The 14,009-nt window shown below is 36.5% G+C and overlaps 1 protein-coding gene across 1 annotated transcript in view; it reads right to left on the bottom strand.

Moving 5' to 3' along the window:
- The window catches only part of ULK4 (unc-51 like kinase 4), a 212,224-nt gene that overhangs the window by 92,508 nt on the left and 105,707 nt on the right, over nucleotides 1-14,009 (bottom strand). The gene's annotated exons all lie outside the window — the stretch shown is intronic.

Genomic DNA, 14,009 nt, shown 5'->3' with positions numbered 1-14,009 from the left:
AGGAACACTTTTGTTTTCTTCACTAAAAAAATAAAATGCTATTATTTCCCATAAATACCATGAAATATGTATGTTAAGGAATAATACATTAACAGACAAATACATAAACATACACAGCCTTCTATTCAACTTCATGTTACATGAATTTTCTATTCACACTAGGGCACTCTAAAGTAGACTATAAAGAGACAAGACAAGGAAGAGTACCTCACAGCCTTTTGAAGGACTGTAGCTTCCTACCCAACCCTTAAAAATATATATCCAAGAGCTCTTAAATTCTATTTACTTTATATAGCATTTTGAGATGTTATTAATGATTTTTACAAAAAACACAAGAAACATCTGTTCCTCTAAAGGTCTGAAATACAGCCTGATAAACTCAAAAGCAAAGTTGGAAAGTATAAACACCAGATTCCTCAAAAGATAAGGTAACCAATACAGAAAACAGACACAATAAATCCATGGTACTAAAAATATATTTGAAGTTATTTTCCTACAGATAGCTGAAAGATAAGAAAAACATTATTTTCAAAAGGCCAACAATGTGTTTATCTGGTAGTCGATCATCACAATATCTTATTAATTCTCCTAAAGAACATCTAGAAAACAATACACTAAATAGCAAGAATGACTACTTGTGCTACTGAAGATAATGACACATAACACTGAGAACATAAAATTAACAAAAGCAAAAAAAATCCCCAAGCGTCAAAACGAGAGCTAACTCAAATATTTTCTTTGCAAGTACAGTAGCTTTTACTGCTTCATATATTTGAAGTACACACCTCCCAGTAAAGTTCCCCTTTCAGATACGCAATTAGAAGAGAAGCTGTTAGTTGTTTATGATAGCAATCTTTTGCTTTCACCAGGTTAGTAACATCTCAGTGAAGGCATCTTTGCTTTTAATGGACAACAATTGCACTGTGCAACCCTCTGCTGAAAGACCAGCACGGATGTTTTTACTTATATCAAAGCATAAATAACAAAACTTATCTAACCCTAAGTACATATAAACTAGAATTCAAGAGGCAATGTAGATATCTTGAGGAAGAAAAATGGTATCTTAATGAATTAAATAATCATGCAAATGGTATACTCAGCTGTACTAGTAGTGATTTAATGTATGTTCCACATGGGTTTTGACAAGATACTAAGTTCCAAGAAGCTGCAGGTATGCTTTAGTTATCTAAGCCATCACTGATTGCTGCTAGACTCAATTTTAGAGGTTTATATAAAAATATTTAACTTCATAATCTATCAAGGAGTAAAGCTGATCTAATTTGTGTGCACAGCACCACTGACTGTGGACATTTAATGAACAGTGCACTTGACAGCTTTAATAAAACATAGCATTTGCCAGCAGAGATAATTAGAATTGAAGCACTAAAATTCTAGTGTTTGGCAACAGAGATGAAACAACTTCATTAAAATGTACAGCTTCAGTGAATGAAAGGCAGGAAAGCACTGGACCCTGAAGAATCAGCCTTCTCAAAACTAATTGCTTCAGTGCTTAAAAAGGACAGCTATGAAATACCAAGGGCATAACAAGGAAATACTAGTATTAAAAAAAAAGAAACCACAGAAGATAAATCAGGCTTTTCAAATAGAACTGAACTGTATTTAGGCCATTAAACTTTTCATTCTAATTTTGAAGGGTTGTGCTTTCACAAAAGAAATCAGTTGAAGTATTTATTTAAACCAGTTAGGTAAAAGGGTGTGAAACAGCAAAGAGGGAGTAGGAATCTTGGCAAGATACTATGGCTAAAGCTGCTTTTTCTCTTCCTTTAAGTGGATTAGAACTTAGAACGGCACTAGGCAAACGACAGTATTTTAATTACATTTTAGATAACAAAAGAGATTGCACTTGTGATAAGAGGTTTCCAATTTGGGAGACTTCACATACATGTCTCCTACTTATGTATCTAAGAATCCAGAAGAGAAAGCCCTAAATGCTATGTTTACAGATATGCTGTAATTAAATCTTACACTACATACCATAGTACAGCTCATTCAATGTAATCAGAGAGATTAAACTTTAAACTCTCCTTCTCAAGCTTACATATGATCTATGAACACAAGTTAGGTAAGTAAGGGGACATAAGAAGATAGAAGCTTGATTTTTTGTACACTAAATCCATTGAAAGAAGAAAATTATAGAAATGAATGATATTCAAATTATAGTTATTAAAATATGCCATTCTTATCTGATGATTCTTTGTCACATTATAGTTGAGATGAAATAAACCAAAATGTCGATAATAACAGGACCTCTTTACAGGAACATAGTTTAATATTGCATTCAACCTTGCTTATTCTGATTTGCTTTTACTTCGTTTATGAGACAATCAGAAACTTTTCTAGTTGGCTAATTTAATCTTTAACATTTTGTGGCTTTTGATTCATAAGATCAATTATGTACAAACTGAAAGCATATAAATATGGATCTCTAACATTAAGGTAATACTATTTTCCTTATTAATTATCTAAGTCAGAAGTAAGCACAGTCATGTTTCTTGCTACTCTGCTTTTCAAAAATCAGCCTTTTTCAAAAGTACACTTCTACCAGAACTAGTATTTCAAATATTTCCCTCTGGGTACAGTCACACAAAAAGGAGCAACTACTAATTTGACAACCAATTTCTAGAATGACCATGCTTTTCAGATGTATCACAACAGTGACATATTCAGTTCACACATGAAGATTATACGTCTTGCAACTTTCACAGAAATTCCTGCAGGAATTTTGAAAAATGAAGAGCATCTGCATTCTTAGTCAATGAGTGCTTAGGCAAAGTCAAGAGAGGATAGGGGAAAAGTAGTGATTTTGAAGGACTAAGGCAACCATTAATAAAAACCTAGAATGTCAAGCATCAACCAACAGAAAGCAGTAGAATTAGTCTTGGATTTTGTTCTAATACCCACTGCAGCAGGCAATGCAAAATTTCACAATCTTACATTCACTGTTACAGATGAACTGCAAAGCAATTCAGCAGAAGCTCTCAAAAAAGAGTAACATTTCTTCTTTCTACAAATTTACACCTAAATTTCTAGCAGCGATGGAACCTCAAAGTTTATCCTTTTGCACCTAAAAACCTTAGTGAAAGAACTCCACTCTCACAGAAAATTTTCTTTACTGTCAATGGAGTCAGAGTAGGCTCCTCTCTCAAGCAGAGTCAGGCTCCTTCACAGAGAGGACACTCAGAAGCAATTTCTTATAAAAACAATTTTACCCATTACCTAGAAAAAAGTAGCCAAGCAAATTAGGTTCCCGAGGATTAAAACTATTCATTGTGAATAACACTGAAGTTTCCTTAAAAGAAAAAATTGCACACAACTGAACAGACAGTATCTATAGAGATATCTCACTCTGGAGGATTAAACTTCCTGGTATCAATGAAGATCCAGTACTCTGGAAGAACTTATGCTGGTATGCTCTGAAGCAAGTGAAACTTTACAAGTAATAGATACCACCACAGTAGTAACTTCATATTTAGAATCATAAATCTGTAGGTGCTTTGGAGAGCGCCAAGTAGCAGTGAAGCATTTGAACTGCAAAGTCACTTGGGAGCTGCAGTCAAACATTATGCCAAAAATTACCATACCAAAATATTCACTTACCAGACTTGCATTTTCAGCATTCATTAAAAGCTACTTCTTAACTCAGAATGGCAGATACCAATCAATGGACATCTTTTTTCTACACGGATTTTGCTTTGATGCAAAAAACACTTTGCCACCACAAGGAAGGAAGTCTCCTATACTCCGTGCTCATTAATCCACCATCAGCTGTTAAGGAATGGGTCTCTGTCTCTTCTCCCTCAGAACCTACTCCCATATCCATAGCTAACTAGTTGCTAAAGCAGTATTTAAAAGCAAAAACTGGTACTGACAGTTTCCACTGCCTACTGAGGTGTGCAAGATCGGGATTAAAAAGCCTTTCCTGACACTTTCCATAACTGAAAAAAAAACCCAACAAAAAACCGAGGAAAAGCTGTGCTTTTACAAGGAAGTAAAAATGATAGAAAAAATACCATTATCCCTCTTAATCTCAAATTGAATGTTTTATTTTTTGTACTCACAGACTTCCTTAAAATTCAGTGGTGTTGGTGAAAAAGGTGTTGAATGAGAAGCCATGGGATGACAAATTAGTACAGGGAAATTGAACCTGTCTGAATGAGGAAAGAATGCTTTTCTCTACCACAATTTAGTTATGTAGAGAGATATATTCAAGCTGTCAAAAGTGGCAGGAAAACCACATTTACATGTTTAATATTTTTGACTTTACTCCTTTCTTTATGCCTTCTACCCTCAAAATACTATTCAGTTTGAAAAGCATTAGGTTTTTTCCCACACATTCACATTTACTCAATCTGTAATTGCAACAGAGAAGGCTGGTAACTAGTTATTCAAGTTACATTAAACTTGAAAACAATGAAGGGCTGTTAAATCAAAAGGGAACACCTGTTGAATCCTCTGTTACTCAAGTAATGGTATAGTTTCATAACATGTGGCTCCTTCAAAATACGTCATTCCTCAATTTCTATTATTACTTATTTTAGGGATTGTTTAAGTAGTCGATTACTAGACTGAAAGACATGAGGAAATTCTCACTTCTTTTTAAGTCAGTCTGTACATCTCACTTGTGGACACCTGTTCATAGAGACTTTGCATGTTCCCAAAGAGACATGCATTTAGAAAACAAGCACACTCAACAACCAGGCTCTACCAGCTATCAATCTACAAAGCACACACACTACTGTGCATGAATGTCCTAGGAAAGTCATCTTCCATCCTTTCTGCACTCAAGCTACTCCTACAGTAGCAAGCTACATCTGTTAGCTGATACCAAGTTGACACCAAACCACATGGCAGGAAACGGGAGCACTAACAATTCCTCAACGAACAGACTGGCAGAAATGCTGAAGAGTAACACAGACAGCATTAGTATCCCACAAGAGAGAGGGCACTTCTTTCATGTTTCTATCCTGGGCTTAGACAAGCAATTATGCTCTAAGCAAACTATATTCCTACTAGGACACTAGGCAGTCAAGGCAAGAGAAATTGTGAACTGATTGCTGCAAATGAAAACTCTACATTGCAAACCACTGTGTTTACTAAGTGTAAAAAAATTATTTAAAAAGTCTATTAATGAATACAGTGATATTTTGTGGTGTTATACTCAATATATACTATCTCTTAAACAATAAGATTTTTTGCTTAGTAGTGAAAATCATGTGTACTCTAAAGAAATATTACAGGGAGATTTTATTTGGCATGATTTTTCTGTGCTTAATATCCATGGTCAGAATAAGACAATTCATGATTGATTCAACACTAAAATTACAGCAACTTTCAAATCACTGGTCTTGTCCCTTCCTTCTGACATTGCAGAAGATTACAGAATTGGGTATCTCCTCCATTTTAGCTTTTTTGTTTCCAGATGACTAAACACTGAAAAAAAGTGGAATGCATAGTAGGCTCACATGTGTGTTGGGTTTGTTGGTTTGGGGTTTTGTTGATCAGTTAATTAAAGACCATGGACATTAGCAAATCTTTACCATAATCACATTACTAAATACTTACAAACCCAGAAAAAACCCTGTATTTTTAGTCTGTTACAGTATCTTTGTGAACTACAGGAATGGAGTTTATGGGCAAACTATCTCTATAAAGTTTCTTCTTCCATAAATTAGTGGTATATAATCTTTATTCTCAAATATACCTCAAGTTAATCTTCCTGATAAGCAGTATGTGTATTACACAAACACACTTTCACACCCCATGTATCACAGCGTTATCTTGGTACTTATTCAAGAACTTGAATGTATTTTCTTCTTATGCCACGCTGTGGATATGAATTCCAAGAATAAAAGGAGCTGAGGTGGATTCAGTGGTCTGAACAGAATTGAACTATGATAGTGGAGCAAGGTTAGAATTCAGAGTAGTGCTAACTCTGTGTCTGCACTACAGTGATTAAAACTCTCCTGAGTGTAAGTGGATTTGATACACATATGTAAGCTAAATAAGACTTGAAGCATTTGCTACGTCTCTTAATGTCAGTTTACAAACTTGTACAATCCAGGCCTAAAAAATACAGTGTTTATACAGCCATCAAAAGTTTCACTGCTTTGAGAGGAAAAAGGAAATGAGTCTGGTACTAAGAACCATGTTTGGGTACACTTGGAAGGAGCAGTTTGTATTCATAGCCAGAGAACTTCTCAACTGGAAATAATAAATAATAATAATAATAATCATCATCATCATCTAGCAAAAGGAAGTACAGTTTCTTATTCTATGTAAATACTAGAAACACTCTTCCTCTTGTAGACACAACAGGAAGGAAATTTACTGTTATCTAAAAATCCCCCACAGACATACAAACCACTCATCAGCTGAACTTGGTGTCCAACAAACAAGCCACCAACCCCATTCCCTAATCAAATTCTGTGCAAGACTAACATAATTTTGCTTTATTACTCTTTACCAGAAGAAACAGGTTGTAGTCAAGATGAAAAATTAAAAAGAACAAGTAAATAAATCTAGAGGCTAAAAAGAGAGAATTCCAAGGTTAAATGACCATTCCTTCTCCTTGCTCAGATTTTTCCAGGATATTGCTGCAGTTTCCAGACTCTACAGAGTTTGCTTTTGTATTAGCTATGCCTGTGGCTCCAGAACCAAAGACAGTGTAGGTACCTTGGTTATGTCAGTCTGGGGCAAAAATAGCATTTTTTCATTTCATAGTGATTTTTACTCTTTTATTTGTTTTCTTCCTGCATTGCATTTAATACTTATTCTGTCTGTATCTGCGACCCTAGAAAAACTGAACACGAAGTTCACTTCGTATCTCAGGTACATACACTTCAGAAACATACTTATGAAGTGACAGCTCCATTTTAGCTCTATAAAATACTGACAGCATGAATGCAACATCAGTCACAGGAATTTTATCTTCCAGCCACTGGAATTCACTGATATTGAAAGACAACTGTTCCCTTAGCCAGCAACAGCCTGACAGTGATGCTAGGCCACAGAACAGCATCTGAAAGAGAACTGATGAGAAGGAAGTAAAATGGAGAAAGAGATGACCGCTAACAAAAATGGCAATAATAGTAATTATTATTAGTCAAAATATACTTACAATGTGAGGTTCATAATATTTTTATTTTTATAAAATTTTTAGGTGCTAAGAGATTACTATTCCTGTGAATTTAAGATGGGATTCAACTAAAACAAAGTATCTAGATTGCATGTAAGAAAAATTATTTGCAACAATGGTGCTGAGACACTGGCACAGGTTTCCTAGAAAAGTTATGGATGCCCCATCCCCCAGGGCTTTATCAAACTGGTCTAGTGAATGACATCCCTGCCCAAGGCAGGGGTGTTGCAACTAGATGACAGTTTTAAGATTCCTTCCAACCCAAACTGTTCTATGATTCTTTGATTTAGCTCTCATCACTTAGAATATTAAACTAAGAAGAAAAGACAAAAAGTAGTAATTGCTCCACTGAGTGCATAAAAAAAGCATAAAGCAAAATGAATTTCGGACTAGCCTGAGCGTTGCTGCCATGGTGGCAATCTCAGTAGTGACACTGCTCGGGCTGCCCGAGGCAGCACAGCGTCCAGCTGCAGACGTCCTTGGTGTCAGCTGTAGCAAGCAGGGAAAACTCTCAGCTGCAGCAAGGAGGGAAACCTGTCAGCTGCAGCTTGCAGGGAAAGCTGTCAGCTGCAGCTAGGAGGGAAAGCTGGCTCCTTCGCAAGGAGCGAGCCTCAAACAAAGGTGGTGTAAAAGCGTCGGCAGAGGCAAAGGTTGAGAGAGGGGTATCTGTGTATGTTCCTGCTGGTTTACTGCCAGTGGAGGGTCCAGGGACAAAGACCAAAAAAAAAGGGAGAACACACCATTTTATATGGAGGTGGAACAAAGGGAAACAACCAATGGGGATTGACTGAGGAGGAGGAGATAACAGAGGAATATCCAATAGGGATAACTTAAGAGAGGGAATTACATGAGTAGACCAATGGAGCATCGAAGACAGGAGAACTTTCCAGAACTAATACATAAGCAATTAAGGAAAATGCATAAACATGAACTTATACATAAAACTGGGTGGAGAATTCCTCAACCAATACACTTAAAATATGTAAACTAAGAACCACTAGGAACATGGGAACTTGCCATATGACGGAGTGAGAATCAGACCTCTGTGTTCTGGAGGCCTGTCCACCAGTCCTCTGAATGCTGTGCTGCAGTGGCCACTGCCACATACATTGCAACACAGTAGTGCCAGGCAGTAGACAGCTTGAAAAATTTACAGTCACTAAGCACCACAGGGTCAGCTGATACCCCACTGATCCTCCCTGAAGCACTCTCTGCCCTCGCCTGGCACAACCCAAGCACCTCTTCTGAAAATTCTTACTCTCACCTGTTCTGAAGTAAATTCCCATATTGCAAAGAAAAGCAAAGGCGCAACTTAAAATTTAAAAGCTTAACTCACATCTACAAGAATACAAGGAAATGAAACCAATTCTGCTCCTCACAAGCATTTGTGAAACAGTATCAGATGCTATGACTTGAAAAAAAGTATACCTCTTGCTAATAAATATGACATCACATTTAATTTATTCCATTCTCATCGGAGATTAACAGATGGTTCAAAGGCAGAATCAGAAATGGCTAAGTTCAGCAAAATAGGAGCCTCTTCTAAGCAAGTCCTACTCCTTTCTCAAAGACAGAGGAAGTTATACTGTATTTTGTTATTAGTATTATTAAGAATATATTGAACAGCATTTTTATTTTTGCACAACTTTCCAGGGTAATCTCCAAATAATTTATTATAGTTTTCTTTATAGTCTCACCCCATCTCTTTCCCCAAGTCATTTCTATTTAAATACCTACATATTCATTCAGGAAATCAACTTTAAGAAAACAGGTTTGAAAATTGGTATAGTTTACAAAAATAAATTCCACTTAATGACAGAGATACACTTCAGCCATCAATATGGGGAGTAATTCCAAGCATAGATTCAATTCAAATCTTTCTGATTTTTACCACAGTTATTGCCTGGAAACACAGGAGATTCCAGTGCCTTCAGAGTGTAACACAGTGCCTTCAACCCCCTAAAGAATGACTTTTTTGCCCCTTATATAGCTCATTTCAGCAGTAAACAGGCACTAAATGATTATAGGAGAACCTGTGTCTATTGCTTTATAAGGAGGACAGGATCCATTAAATATGTATATACAGACACATGAATGTACACACACACGCACGTTTTCTCATAAATTATTTCAACTATGACATACAAAATTCAAATGAAACTATTCTAGCAACACTGAAAAATCGATGACTTGAGACTCTATGCTGTTTCAAAATGGAGCTAGACTTTCAATTTCCTCAAATGTTTGACTTCAAACAAACATTCCCAGTGTGCACTGACACACTGGCTAGGTTATCACACCGCCTGTAACCCACAGTGGTTCGCTATCTTACAAGAAATGTAGAGGATTCAGGTTCTTTCATTTCTCCTCATTTTTAGTGAAAATCCAGATCATCAGAAGGCTCTGCGACAAGGAAAATCTAGTATATGCAAACTGAAGCAACTTCAGTAGGAGATGGTGAGAGATGTTAGTAAAACATCTCGTTTAGTACTCAAAATATTTATTTTGAGCTTCAGAAACCCAGAGTCAACCATTTCCTCTAGGGTGATTATGAACTTGGAACTGCGCTTGGGCCCTTCCCCTAAAGCACTCCTGATTGACATGCCACTGGCTACCCTGAGATCTGCCTTTCTCCTCTACCTCCCATGCAACTCTAGGCAGAAAATTCATCCTGAACAAAAGAAGCCTTTCTCAGTGAAACATACATCCAACGTGGAGTAACATCATGAAACACTGAAATGATCCCTATATTTCCTCTCCCAGCAACAGGCTGGAATCCTGAAAACAAATGGAGCCATGACTACAGAATCACAGGGACTGACATGGATCATCGAGTCCAGCTCTGAAGTGAATGGCCCGTAAAGGGATCAACCCCACAACCTTGGTTCTCTGACCAGTTGAGCTGATCAGCAAGGTTCTGCTGCTCTACCCAAGCTGTCTTCCAGCAAAGAGCAGGTTTATTCTCATATGAATTAATAGCCTGAAAAGGAGTTGGATACTTTTAGATCAAAGTAGCATTTTGATGCTAAGAGAGAGGCATAAAATATCATTGAGAACTAAATTTAATAACACTAGAGGCCAGACAGAAATTTTAGGCCATATGTGGTGTCACACAATGTGTCATTGCACTGTAAAAGGAAAGAATAAAGAAAAATAATAAAAAAGAAACCAAAACCCAACTAAAAATCCCCCCAAAAACCAAACCAAAAAAAGCCCACATAAACCCGAAGAATTGTACCACTGGATTAAGACAGCATAGAAACGTATTTTATATGAAGAAATTAAAATATGAACTTTGTTAGAACACAGAATCCTAGTAATAACTAAATTAACAATTTTTAATTACTCATAATAAGCCACTTCACAATTATTAGGTAGGTATAGTAGTCTTTTACTTCATTTCATTCAATCTATACTCCCTGAACAGTTATTCATACTGAAAAATGTGTACAAAAGATGTGAGGGAATAAAAGGATCAAAGAAGAAAACAGGTAAAATATATCTGAAAAGCCAGCAACAGAAATTTTACAAAAGCCAGGGAGAGGAGACTAGAGTATCATTAGCCATTTTCATATCCTAATGGAACATGCAAGTTTCAGTCTGTTACTAAGAGTGGGTCCATGGCAAAGAGCCCAAATGAGGTCTGAGAAAGCATAATGTACCTTTAATGATTGAAATAGCAAGAAAATTAAATCTAATCATGTTTCATTAAGCATACTTTAGCTCCCATTTTTACTAAATTATTCTATTATGATTTCCCAACTGTCTGTTGAAATAACCTTTTACAGCAATCTAATTCACCATCATAAACACATCTCATTTCTCACAATGAAGCCCCCTGGGATTAGTGAGAGGAGATGGAAAATCTAAACCTTGCCAATCCTGCAGCCACTAAGGTAACCACTCAGGGAGACAAAGATTTTTGTTTTCCTATTTGTGGGTGAGATCATTAAGATATAATTAGAAACGTATTCATGAGTATCAGAGCGTCTGTTATGGAGATACCATTCGCCCAACAAGCATCCTCTATACCAGTCTTTAATAAGCACGGGAGCAGACATAATCCCCACTTCACTCTCTGGAGAGTTCTGCATTAAATGGACTGCATTAGACATCCCTCTCACTCCCTGCTTTTTAATGGAATCTTATACATGCATCCAGTATTTGAGTTCTCAGACTCCATTGTTACCATCAGAACTGCTAGTCTGTTTGCTTTCAGCAATATGCTCCTGCAGTGCCATCCAGATGTGAGCCCTAAAGATAGCTACGTGCAGGGAATTTAAATCCTGCTCCAGAACTTGACACAGGGCAAGCAAATGTAGAACTTGAGAATATACAGTAAGAAATTAATTGGATTGTTTATAGAATAATCCTTGGCTCTCTGCAGCAGGGAAAGGAGCTATCAGCCCTCATACACGTCCTTTCTGCTTTAGTCAAATGAAAAAGCACTAAGAAGCAAGGATAGCACTAAGAAGAAAGGATACTTTACTCCAATAGGGAACTGAAAGGAATCTGATTTTTCTTTGTAAAAACCTTAATTATTGCCAAACTCCATATCAAATAACATGACAGCAACAGAAAATTAGAAGCAATGTCACACACCAAACAGTGCTTAAGTATCTGCCATAGGGATCAATTTAGGGCCCTCAGTTAAATTGCAGAGTGCAAACTCTCAGTCACTGTATTTAGCATCACAATGTTTGAACAGGTTATTATCTTATTTGATAGTCAGGAGTTTGAAAGGAACACAGTATATGAAATAGAAAGAAAAAGAGTTGTAGGGCACAACTTTTCTTCCTATACCCATATGATTAGTAAAGAAATACTTGATCAAAACATCCAAGGGGCAGAAATCGAACCTCAAAAGAGGGGGACTCAGAAGTCTAAGAGAAAAGAAAAAAAAAAGATTATCAAAATTTCATCTGAGCCTTTGAGATGATGCTCTATTATAACTGTAATTAGAAAGTTACAGTGGGTAAACTAAGATTGCATCATGGTAGGCTTAATCTTTCTGCATACATATGGCTAATGAATCTACCTTAGCAAACCAATGATTTTTAAGCTTGCCTACGAAAACATTTTATGAAACAAAATATATTTAGAAACTAAGCATATATGACAATGAGTAAATGACTACAGTTAAAAACAGAAAGTCAAAAGTAGAATATTAAGATTTAAATTGTTTTGCTTTGTGGAAGACTGACATTCTAAAAGCTAATTATCACCCTGCAATACAAATTCCTCAGGAAGCCACTAACATAAGGAATGAGAAAAGAATACATGACTGAAGCCAAACCAGCAAAGTTCAGATGCATAATGTGGAAACCTCTGCCAGCCAGAAATCATCCACAGACATTCAATATTCTTTTACAAACTCTATTGTGAAGCACACAATAGCTCAGTACCTTAGTCATCAGAATGCAGCTGGTCAATAAAGGTACAGTCAGCCACTGCTGCATTCCTATGCCAATATTTATTTAAATGAGATTAAGAGATATACCTCAGTTGTTTGACAGAACAGTGATAATGTCACAGTAAAACTCTGGTCAAAAGATCAGTAAATCTTACTCTGAAAAACATACATCCGAGATTTACTTCAGTACATATTTTCCCTTAAATACTTTACTTTTTTCTTGACATTTACATTAGCAGGAACAGTAAATTAACAATTTGCTCTTAATCAGCCTGACAAACGAAGTTTGGAAGAAGTGAGATTTTGTGTTAATATTGCTTCCACAGCAAAAATAAATTAATTTTTAAATGCAGACATTAATCACCTTGGGTGAACACTGATGGTGATTCCTTTCTGTATGACCCATTTAAAATTTTTCATAAAATTCAAAGAAGCTATGGTAAGGTCATGATTTCTCCCTATAACTTGAAAGTTAAAGGTCATAGAGGACACACTTTGGTTCTAGACTTGTGAAGTCTCCTGTTAGAAATAATCTGTCTTTCTGCAGCACCTGCATTTCACACATTTGCATGGTGGTGCTACAGCCCCTCCTCTTCCCCAGGTCTCCACGTGTCCCTCAGCTCCACCCGTGACCCAAGGAGTGGCCAGGCTGGGGTGGGAGTGAGGGAATGCTGCAGGGCTGCACTCCAGCCAGCAGTTACAAACAAAAGTAGCTCTGCCAGCTTCCGGGAGCTGCCATTTTCCCGCTCCCTCTTCTGCTGCTCACAATCAACTGTCACTGAACTCTTGGCACCAGACACGTTTCTTCCTTTTTACGTCACACGATACAGTCTGAAGAACACTTACAAGGTCACAAAGACCTTGAGATTGCTAACATAAATAACTTGAGATTGACACACACATACATATATATGTGCGTATTTTATATAATACACATATGCACACACATGTATATATATATATATATGACTATTACAAAATTACAATCTATGGGAAAAGAACTAAATAAACAAAATGAAATGTGTCCAAGGTGTGGGCACTGCAGGACTGTGAGAATAGGAAAAACCTTAAAGAATGGGAGGCGAGATTTATCAGTTACTGATAAAAGTGGGGGAGGATGAACAATGAAAGATAAAGAATTTAATTTGTTTAATCTTATTCACAGCAGAACCAGTTACCAATCTAGAAGATTAACTACTTTAGTTGCACTACTTAAATTAAAATGTAAGAGAAAGGCAGTAAATACTATGAACTTTTGGAGGAAAGGGGTTTGACAGAAGTAAGATGGTTTCTGAAGATGATGATGACAGCTAAATCTCTAGTTTAAAAAGAGCACAATTATCTCTCTACCCATCCCCAACCACCTTCCAAATATTTTTTCTCTAAGTGCGAAAATTGTCTAATTATAATGACTGAGTGATGCTTTGATGTAATAAAATT

Source organism: Aphelocoma coerulescens, chromosome 2 (assembly GCF_041296385.1).
Source record: "Aphelocoma coerulescens isolate FSJ_1873_10779 chromosome 2, UR_Acoe_1.0, whole genome shotgun sequence".
In the NCBI taxonomy this organism is placed as follows: domain Eukaryota; kingdom Metazoa; phylum Chordata; class Aves; order Passeriformes; family Corvidae; genus Aphelocoma; species Aphelocoma coerulescens.
Note: the sequence above shows the minus strand (reverse complement) of the source record. Positions and strands in the feature narration are given on the sequence as shown.